Raw genomic sequence first — 10,075 nt, forward strand, 5'->3', positions numbered from 1 at the left:
TTCCTGAAATAGGGCAAGCTATCCTGGTCCTTGCTTGGCCCAGCATGATCTATGTCTGATTTTGATCCTCTTAGTGCCATCATTGATATGTTAGGCCAGGGTCTTCAACTAAAGAGGGACAAAGCAGAGTGATATATATGATAATTTCATGACTTCTCCCAAATGAATTCTTTTTTTTTTAATTTAATTTTATTCATTTTAGAGAGGAGAGAGAAAGGGAGGGAGAGAGACAGAGAGAGACAGAGAGAGGAGAAAGAGACAGAGAGAGAAGGTGGGGAGGAGCTGGAAGCATCAACTCCCATATGTGCCTTGACCAGGCAAGCCCAGGGTTTCAAACCGGCGACCTCAGCATTTCCAGGTCGTTTTATCCACTGCCCCACCACAGGTCAGGCCTCCAAATGAATTCTTGTGTGTGTGTGTGTGTGTGTGTGGGTGTGTGTGTGTGTGTGACAGAGATAGAGAGAGGGACAGACAGACAGGAAGGGAGAGAGATGAGAAACATCAATTATTCATTGTGGCACCTTAGTTGTTCATTGATTGCTTTCTCATATGTGCCTTGACTGGGGGGAAAGGGTACAGCAGAGCCAGCAATCCCTTGCTCAAACCAACAACTTTGGGTTTCAAAGCCAGCCACCATGGAGTCATGTCTATGATCCCACTCTCAAGCCAGCAACCCTGCGCTCAAGCTGGAGAGTCCATGCTCAAGCTGGCGACCTTGGGGTTTCAAACCTTGGTCCTCTTGGTCCCAGTCTGATGCTCTATCCACTACGCCACTGCCTGGTCAGGCCCCAAAGGAATTCTAAATAATGGTTAAACAAAGTTCAGACAGTAAAGCTGCTCAAACACAATTGGTAAATCAAGATAAGAGACCAGGAGGTGGCGCAGTAGATAGAGCGTCGGACTGGGATGCGGAAGGACCCAGATTCAAGACCCTGAGGTCGCCAGCTTGAGCGCAGGCTCATCTGGTTTGAGCAAAGCTCACCAGCTTGGACCCAAGGTCACTGGCTCGAGCAAGGGGTCACTCAGTCTGCTGAAGGTCCACGGTCAAGGCACATATGAGAAAGCAATCAATGAACAACTAAGGTGTCGCAATGAAAAACTAATGATTGATGCTTCTCATCTCTCTCTGTTCCTGTCTGTCCCTATCTATCCCTCTCCCTGATTCTCTCTGTTTCTGTAAATAAATAAATAAATAAATAAATAAATAAATAAATAAATAACAAAGATAAGAAGAGAGAATTCACGAGACTTAAAGGGCATAACTGCAATCGAAACTTGGGAAGCAGACTCCTGGTTTCCAAGGAAGTCAAAATAACAAAGCAAGTTACATAATTTTCAGAAAGAGAGAAGCATTCCAGATTTTTAACAAATAGACATTCCACCCACCCCCTTGAAATATAAAATGTTATAACAAAATTAATTTTTTATGTAAGAAATTAAATCTAAAATTTACAAAATAAATTATTCTTATGGCACTTTACATTGCAGACACTAATGGATGTCATGCATTATACAATTTTGCAGCACAGTTAGAAGTGAATGTGTTTTGTTTTTTAGGAAGACGGGTTCAAATTTCAACTCTACTATTCACTTTTTGGAGGATCTGAAGAAATTTTTTAAAAGTTCTTTTTTTCCCATTGATTATGTTATAAAGTAGTGTACCTTAATTCCACAGGTTATGTAGAGACACATATGTTTCAAAATTGCAGACCTACCAGGGGCGCGTAGTAGGTACTCCTTGCTGCTGGGCTCTCACCTTCTGGAGACTGCGGATTGCAACTCCAGCCTGATTCTCCTCATCCTCCAAAGGGGAACTGAAAACAACAGCTCCGGCCCTGGCCGGTTGGCTAAGTGGTAGAGTGGTAGAGCGTCGGCCAGGCGTGCAGGAGTCCCGGGTTCGATTCCCGGCCAGGGGACACAGGAGAAGCACCCATCTGCTTCTCCACCCCTTCCCCTCTCCTTCCTCTCTGTCTCTCTCTTCCCTTTCCACAGCCAAGGCTCCATTGGAGCAAAGATGGCCCGGGCGCTGGGGATGGCTCCTTGGCCTCTGCCCCAGGTGCTAGAGTGGCTCTGGTCGCGGCAGAGCATCGCCCCCTGGTGGGCAGAGCATTGCCCTTGGTGGGCGTGCCGGGTGGATCCCGGTCGGGCGCATGCAGGAGTCTGTCTGACTGCCTCCCCGTTTCCAGCTTCAGAAAAATACAAAAAAAAAAAAAAAGTTAAAAAACATTAAAAAAAAAAAAAAAAAGAAAACAACAGCTCCTGCCACTGGGCTCGAGCCCCGGGCTGCCGCCACCTTCTGCTCTGCAGACCTTGCAGCCCCAGCTCCGGCCTCAGCCCTGGCCTCCTGCCACTGCTGGCTCTCCACAACGTCCAGTGCAAGCTGCAACTCACGAACCTGTGATTCCTTCTCCAGCGGCTGCTCCATTTGCAAGCAAATCTCACAGACCTGGTCGGCCTTCTTCTCCTGTGCTTGCTCAGCTCCAGGGTTGGCATCTCTTTCTCTCGCGTTTGCTCCAGCTTCTTCCACTGCTCGGTTTGCAGGTCCCAGGCAGCCTCTTCCACAGAACTCTTGGTTTCCTCACGCATGGCTGTAAAAGTCAGCCAGCCTATGGCCCCCAAAATGACAGCCATGGGGAACCATAACAGCAGCAAGTCCTCTACTCCACCGCTCAAAGGTGGTGGTGGCTCCATACCAATCTGTATCAAATCCTGTCATAGACTACACCAAATATAAAGCCAGTAGCCACAACCACCATCACAGCCGCCTGGCCCATGCAGTTTGCATTTGATTCGGACAGATGGTAATGAAACAACAGAGCTAAGAACTGATGGGCCATTAGTTTTAATCCTAGCTTGCAACTGGCGGGCAAGTAAAAACACATACTGGGCTCCAAAACCCACTCATTCAGTGCTCACAAAGCTACTGACTTATTTGAGTTTCCTAGAATCAAAGTTTTCTACCTCACCAGCCTATTCACCTCTGTTCCCCATCTCCTTCTCTCTGCACAAACTCTGCACAAACTGGCTCTCCTTCAGCACTCTGCCATCTTGGCTGCTTCTCTTCTCCTCCACGTGGCCTTTCTCTGCTCTTCACCAGCATGGGCTCCTCTGCCCCATTTTATAGTGTAGAAATCAAAACCTTTAATCCAATATACAAATAAGGAAGTCTCTGATACAAAGTCACTTATCTGAGGCTTAAAACTAAGCCTTAGGCCAGCGGTTCTCAACCTGTGGGTCGCGACCCTGGCGGGGGTGGAACGACCAAAACACAGGGGTCGCCTAAAGCCATCAGACAATACATATTTATTATACAATACATTTTTAAATAAAATATGCTGCCTTAGGCTATAACGACCCTGCCTGCTTGCAGCCTGTCCCCCACACCCAATGCAAACTATAAGACAGCACAGCTATGGCAGGGAAGGAGCCAGGGGAATACAGACTCCGGGCTCTCTCTTCTTCTACATCTGCTCCTGTTGCCACCTACACCACCCAAACTCAGCTAGGAGACAGGGGAGAGGCACTCAGAGTGATGTCTGTTGTGGTCAGCCTCCCAGAGCACAAAGGAAAGAGGGGAAAGATAAAGAGTGATCTAAAGCCGTGATAGGTGATTACCCAGCTCACTTGGATAAAAACCTTGATACAAAAAGCAAAAACCAAACGGCCTGACCTGTGGTGGCGCAGTGGATAAAGCGTCGACCTGGAAATGCTGAGGTTGCCGGTTCGAAACCCTGGGCTTGCCTGGTCAAGGCACATATGGGAGTTGATGCTTCCAGCTCCTCCCTGCTCGCTCGCTCTCTCTCCCTCTCTCTCCCTCTCTCTCTCCTCTCTAAAATGAATTAAAAAAAATTACTAAAAGCAAACCAGGCAGTGGTGGAGTAGACAGAGCATCACACTGAAACATGAAGGACCCAGGTTCAAAAATCCCGAGGTTGCCAGCTTGCGTGTGGGCTCACCAGTTTGAGGTTGGACTCACCAGCTTGAGCATGGAGTCAATGGCTTGTGTGTAGGATCAGTCATGACCCCAGGGTCATTGGCTTGAGCAAGGGCTCACTCACCTTGCTGTAGCACCCCCGCCCCTTCAGGCACATGTGAGAAAGCAATGAACAACTTAGGTGCTGCAATGAAGAATTGATGCTTCTCATCTCTCTCCCTTCTTGTCTGTCTGTCCCTATCTATTCGTCTCTCTGACTGTCTCTAAAAAAAAAAAAAAAAGCAAAAGTCAGTCATTGAAGTGCATCTTATTGAAAGGGCTCTGTGAGGATTTAGAGTCATTCTGTGGTGACTTAGAGTAATTTCAGAGGGGTAGGTGTATAGATACATATGACCATAAGTGGCCTAACTATACTTTGCACTAGTTTGGCTTTTAGATATGAGAGCACAGAATCAGTGTTGAATAAACAAGTGTTTTCTTTATGTTTGCTCACTTGTATTGGGGCAGCACCATGTGTGTATAGTCTGAAAGGCTGCTGGTGCTTGCCCTCAGGGCGGCAGATTGCAAATTGCGGATTGCTTTCCTGCTTGGGAGGGGCCATTGTTTGCTATTGTTTGCTGGAGAAGGGTTTTTCCCCCCAGCCTGGTTTTGCTGAAGAATCCTGAGGGGGCGGGTTGGGGAACTCTTCTGAGGCTTCTGAGGTGGGGGAGGGGCTCTGAGTCCGGAAAATAAGAGGGAAGCTGTCTTCCCTGCATGTTTGCTCGTCTGCAGTTACTAGACTTTTTTTTTTTTTTTTCACAGAGACAGAGAGAGAATCAGAGAGAGGGATAGACAGGGACAAACAGACAGGAATGGAGAGATGAGAAGCATCAATCCTTAGTTTTTCATTGCGCGTTGCAACACCTTAGTTGTTCATTGATTGCTTTCTCATATGTGCTTTGACCGGGGGCCTTTAGCAGACCGAGTAACCCCTTGCTTGAGCCAGCGACCTTGGGTCTAAGCTGGTGAGCTTTTTGCCAAACGAGATGAGCCTGCACTCAAGTTGGCAACTTCGGGGTCTCGAACCTGGGTCCTCAGCATCCCAGTCCAACACTCTATCCACTGCGCCACCGCCTGGTCAGGCAACTACAAGACTTTAATAAATGGAATGACCTGCCATTTTCTGGCTCCAAAGTTTCTTTATTATCTGCCCGAATCCAACGAGAACCTGTATGGTCATGTGGCAGCCACTGGCCAACAATCAGAAAGGATGCTCTATTCAAGAGCCAGACTTCGGCCTGACCTGTGGTGGTGCAGTGGGATAAAGCGTCGACCTGGAACACTGAGGTCGCCGGTTCGAAACCTTGGGCTTGCCTGGTCAAGGCTGTTGGAATCCATGGGAGTCCGAAAGACCAGAGTAACAGGCTTTATTGAAAGGAAGAAAGGAACCCTGCCGGGCACTTCTCCTGGGGGAGAAGAGCACCGGTTACAGACTAGGGGCGAGTTATATAGTGTTTGGGAGAGCCTGAGGGGATACTGAGGCAAAAGTCCTGGTATGTCCGGAATGCTCCTCCTTGGGGGGCTTCGAGCATGTGGGTGTTGAACCAAAAGTCCTGGTATGTCCGGAGCCCCTCCTTGGGGCGGGTTGTCAACTTTTTGGAATTCCTCTGTCTCAGGGTCAATAGTCCAGTAAGGGTGAGGTCTGACAGATAAGTGAAACATCAAGAGGGCAGTTTGGAATTCACGTATCTATCAAAGGCACATATGGGAGGTGATGCTTCCTGCTCCTCCCCCTTCTCTCTCTCTCTAAAAAATCAATAAATAAAATATTAAAAAAAAAAAAAAAAGAGCCAGACTTCCACAGTTCCTCACACCTTGAAAACCAGTTTCTCAGGTCCTCACATTTTGGCAAGTTTATAGGCTGCTGGTGGGGTGAATGAGTCTGGTTTATTTTATTATTATTATTTTTTTGTATTTTTCCGAAGTTAGAAGCGGGGAAGCAGTCAGACAGACTCCCGCATGCACCTGACCAGAATCTACCCGCCATGCCCACCAGGGGGTGATGCTCTACCCATCCAGGCTGTTGTACTGCTGCAACTGGAGCCATTCTAGCACCTGACGCAGAGGCTATGGAGCTGTCCTCAGGGCCCAGGCCAACTTTGCTCTAAAGGAGCCTTGGCTGTGGGAGGGGAAGAGAGAGACAGAGAGGAAGGAGAGGGGAAGGGTGGAGAAGCAGATGGGCGCCTCTCCTGTGTGCCCTGGTTAGGAATTGAACCCAGGACTTCCACACGCTGGGCTGATGTTCTACCGCTAAGCTAACTGGCCAGGGCTGAGCCTGGTTTTTCATTCTGCATCCTGTCTCCACAAGGAGTGGCTGGCTCAGGTCTCTGTAGGCAGAGCCAACATCTGGACCTTCTCCATCACTGGGAACCTGTGCTCAAGGCACCTGAGGTTCCTCATCACAGAGGTTGGCCAAGATCACTAAAAGAAACCCTCACATGTTAAAGGAAGGTATTCCAATATTTATCTTTACCATGGGAAAAAACAGTAATGCTTTCCCTGTTATTGAATAAATAATAAATAGATGAATAAATATTCTCAACTAACCACACTCTCCTCTAAACCTTCCTTGCTGAAATAGCTGAAAAATTGAAAAACACAGACATACTCCTTTTTAATGCTTCTTTTGTGGTAAAATATACATAACATAAACATGATCACATAACTATTTTTAAGCGTACAATTTAGTGTCATTTAGGTACATTCACATTGTCATGCAACCACCACCACCATTAATCTCCTAAAGTTTTTTCTTTCCCCAAACTGAAACTGTGCCCATTAAACATTAACTCTCCATCCCCTGTCTTCCATTCCATGACTAATCCATTCTTTGTTTCTATGAATTTGATTTAACTCTAAGTACTTCATATAAGTGGAATTATACAGTATTTGTCTTCTTGTTACTGTCTTATTTCAACCAGCATAATATATTCAAGATTCATTTATGTCATAGCATGTGTAAGATTTCACTCTTTTTTCAAAACAGAATAATAATCCATTGTATGGATAGACAACATTTTGTTTATTTATCCTATCATGAATGTTCGGGTTGTTTTCTCCTTTTGGCTATTGTAAATAATGCTATGAATATTGGTATACAAATACATATTCAAGTCCCCGCTTTCGATTATTTTGGGTATATACCTAGATGTGAAATTGTTGTGTTAATCCAAATTCGGAGGGACCCAAATTATGGAAGACAGGAGCAAGGTCCGTCGTTTACACATTAAAGCTTTATTGTCTAGCTTGGCCAAGCGGCGGGAACTCCGACAGAAATCTGACGGAGAGCGCGCCGGCCCTTTGTTCTACTTAGTTTTTATAGTTTTGTAAGTGGGAAGTACAGAAGCAAAAATTGCAATTAGGAGCCCCTTACCGCTATTGGTTATAGTCATATGTCCTTTAACATGATAGGACCACATTCAATTTGCAAACCATACATCATTTTGGAGAAAACAAAATTTACAAGTCAACATAATGGTAGAAAGATGTCTCTTTACATATTAAAGGCTTTCCTATATTATCTAGTGTTTATCTGCTATCTCTCTGTCCAGTCACACACGCATTTACATAGGAGAGGTAGTTTCGGTGGGGACAAATGCCTGCAAATGACTCATTGCTATAAGAAAAGGTTTATTTTGGCTTTTCTCTCCCTGTACCTGGCTAGCCATTCACCCTTTCCCCCACAGGCATTGGTGGACTGTCTGGGAATCCATGTTTTCCTCCCCTTGCATTTACAATACAATGCCAAGGGCCATCCTGGTTATGCCAATCACATAGCACAGAGACTATTTCTCACAATTTCTCTGCACATCTTAACCCAAATTAATAAAATGTTCTCCAAGCCTCCTAAAATATTAATATTAATTCTGTAGCCTTTGGTACTTTACAACACCTGCGGGTGAAATGGCTCAGTGGCTCTTCAGTTGGATCTGCGTTAATTCTGTGTTTAATTTTTGAGGGACTGGTTATATTGTCTTTACAGCAACTGTACCATTTTACATTCCCACCAGCAATGCACAGGGTTTTGATCTCTCCATGTTCTCTCAAGCGCTTGTTATTTTCTGTTTTGTTTTGTTTGATAATAGCCAAGGAGTATGAAATGGTATCTCATGGTGGTTTTGATTTGTATCTTTGGAGTGATTAAGAATGTTGAACATCTTTTTTTGTGCATATTGGCCATTTGTTTATCTTCTTTGGAGAAATGTTTATTCACGTCTTTTGCCAATTTTTATTTTATTATTTTATTTTATTAATTTTAATGGGGTGACATTGATAAATCAGTGTACCTATGTTCAGAGAAAACATCTCCAGATTATTTTGACATTTGATTATGTTGCATACCCCTCACCCAAAGTCAAATTATTTTTTTAAAGATTTTATTTTTCCATTTTAGAGGGTGAGGGGAGAGAGGGTGGGGAGAAGCAGGAAGCATCAACTCCCATATGTGCCTTGACCAGGCAAGCCCAGGGTTTCAAACCTGAGACCTCAGAGTTCCATGTTGATGCTTTATTCACTGCGCCACCGCAGGTCAGGCTTTTTTGTTTACTTTAAAATCAGGTTATTTCTTTTCTTTTAAATCAGGTAGGAGTTCTTGATATATTCAGAATATTAATCCCTTATCAGATATCTGATTTGCAAATATTTTCTCCTTCTCTGTGAGTGGTCTTCACTCCGTAGATAGTGTCTTCTGATGCATAGACTCTGTAGATTGCTTTGGGTAGTATTGCTATCTTAACAATATTAAGTGTTCCAATTTGTGAACATAGGATGTGTTTCTATTTGTGCCTTCTTTTTTTTCTTTCAGCAATTTTATGTAGTTTTTAGTGTACAGGTCTTTTGTAGGCTTTTCATGTGCAAGTCCTTGCTTATGTATATTTATAAGCATTTTATTCTTTTTGATGTTATTGTAAATTGAATTTTCTTAATTTCCTTTCGTATTGATCATTATTAGTTGTTTTGTAGCATTTGCCACAGGTTCCCTATGGGAGTAAGCTCCAGTCTCCCACTGTAGTAGTTTGATTCAGAACCTACTCTATTAACCACTGTTTCCTTTCTCTAGCTCCCTTCCTCACTCCCCACTTAGTGTTCCATGTACCTCCCAAATAAACAACCTGCATTAAAGTCCTATCTCAGCGTCAGCTGTTAAGGGAATTAAAATAAGGATGGTTAATTCCATTGACTTGAAGCTCAAAGATTGGTAGAACTCATTTATGCCATTAGAAATTTTTTTTAAATTTTTTTTATTTTTTAACAGAGAGAGAGAGAGAGAGTCAGAGATGGATAGACAGGGACAGACAGACAGGAACAGAGAGATGGGAAGCATCAATCATTAGTTTTTTGTTGCGTGTTGCAACACCTTAGTTGTTCATTGATTGCTTTCTCATATGTGCCTTGACCACGAGCCTTCAGCGGACTGAGTAACCCCTTGATCAAGCTAGTGACCTTGGGTTCAAGCTGGTGAGCTTTTCTCAAACCAGATGAGCCCACGTGCAAGCTGGTAATCTCAGGGTCTCGAACCTGGGTCCTCTGCATCCCAGTCCGATGTTCTATCTACTGCACCACCACCTGGTCAGGCGCCATTAGAAATCTGAGTGATGGTCATCCTTCGGTGAGAGGAAGGTAGAGACTGGATAAGGGCTTCTGTGGTGTTGGTAATTAATGCTCTGTTCCTTGATCTGAGCCCTGGTTATATGACTATGTTTCTTTTCTGAAAATTCACTGATCTGGGCAGCTATAATAAAGGGTCTGTGCTTTTTTCTGTAGGTAAAGTCACTTTTTACAATTCAATAAAAAGTCATTTGAAACAGAATTCTGTCGGTTTTGACACAGTGCAGGATGGTTTTTCTGTTTGTTTGATTTTTACAGTGGAAGAATGAGAAAAATTTTTACTCATTGTCTTTGGCTATAAAAACAGGGATAATATCTTTATATTAATTAAAATAACAGGTAATTATTATTATTATTATTATTATTATTCACATGGTTGGAAAATGAAGAGAAACAAAGACCAAAGACATGAGAAATTGGGCCAAAATGGCAAAGGAGAAGATAAGATCAAACCCATGTCATCCTGTATATCAGGATGACGCTCTAACTAACCAA

The sequence above is a fragment of the Saccopteryx bilineata genome, chromosome 9 (genome assembly GCF_036850765.1).
Source record: "Saccopteryx bilineata isolate mSacBil1 chromosome 9, mSacBil1_pri_phased_curated, whole genome shotgun sequence".
Lineage (NCBI taxonomy): Eukaryota > Metazoa > Chordata > Mammalia > Chiroptera > Emballonuridae > Saccopteryx > Saccopteryx bilineata.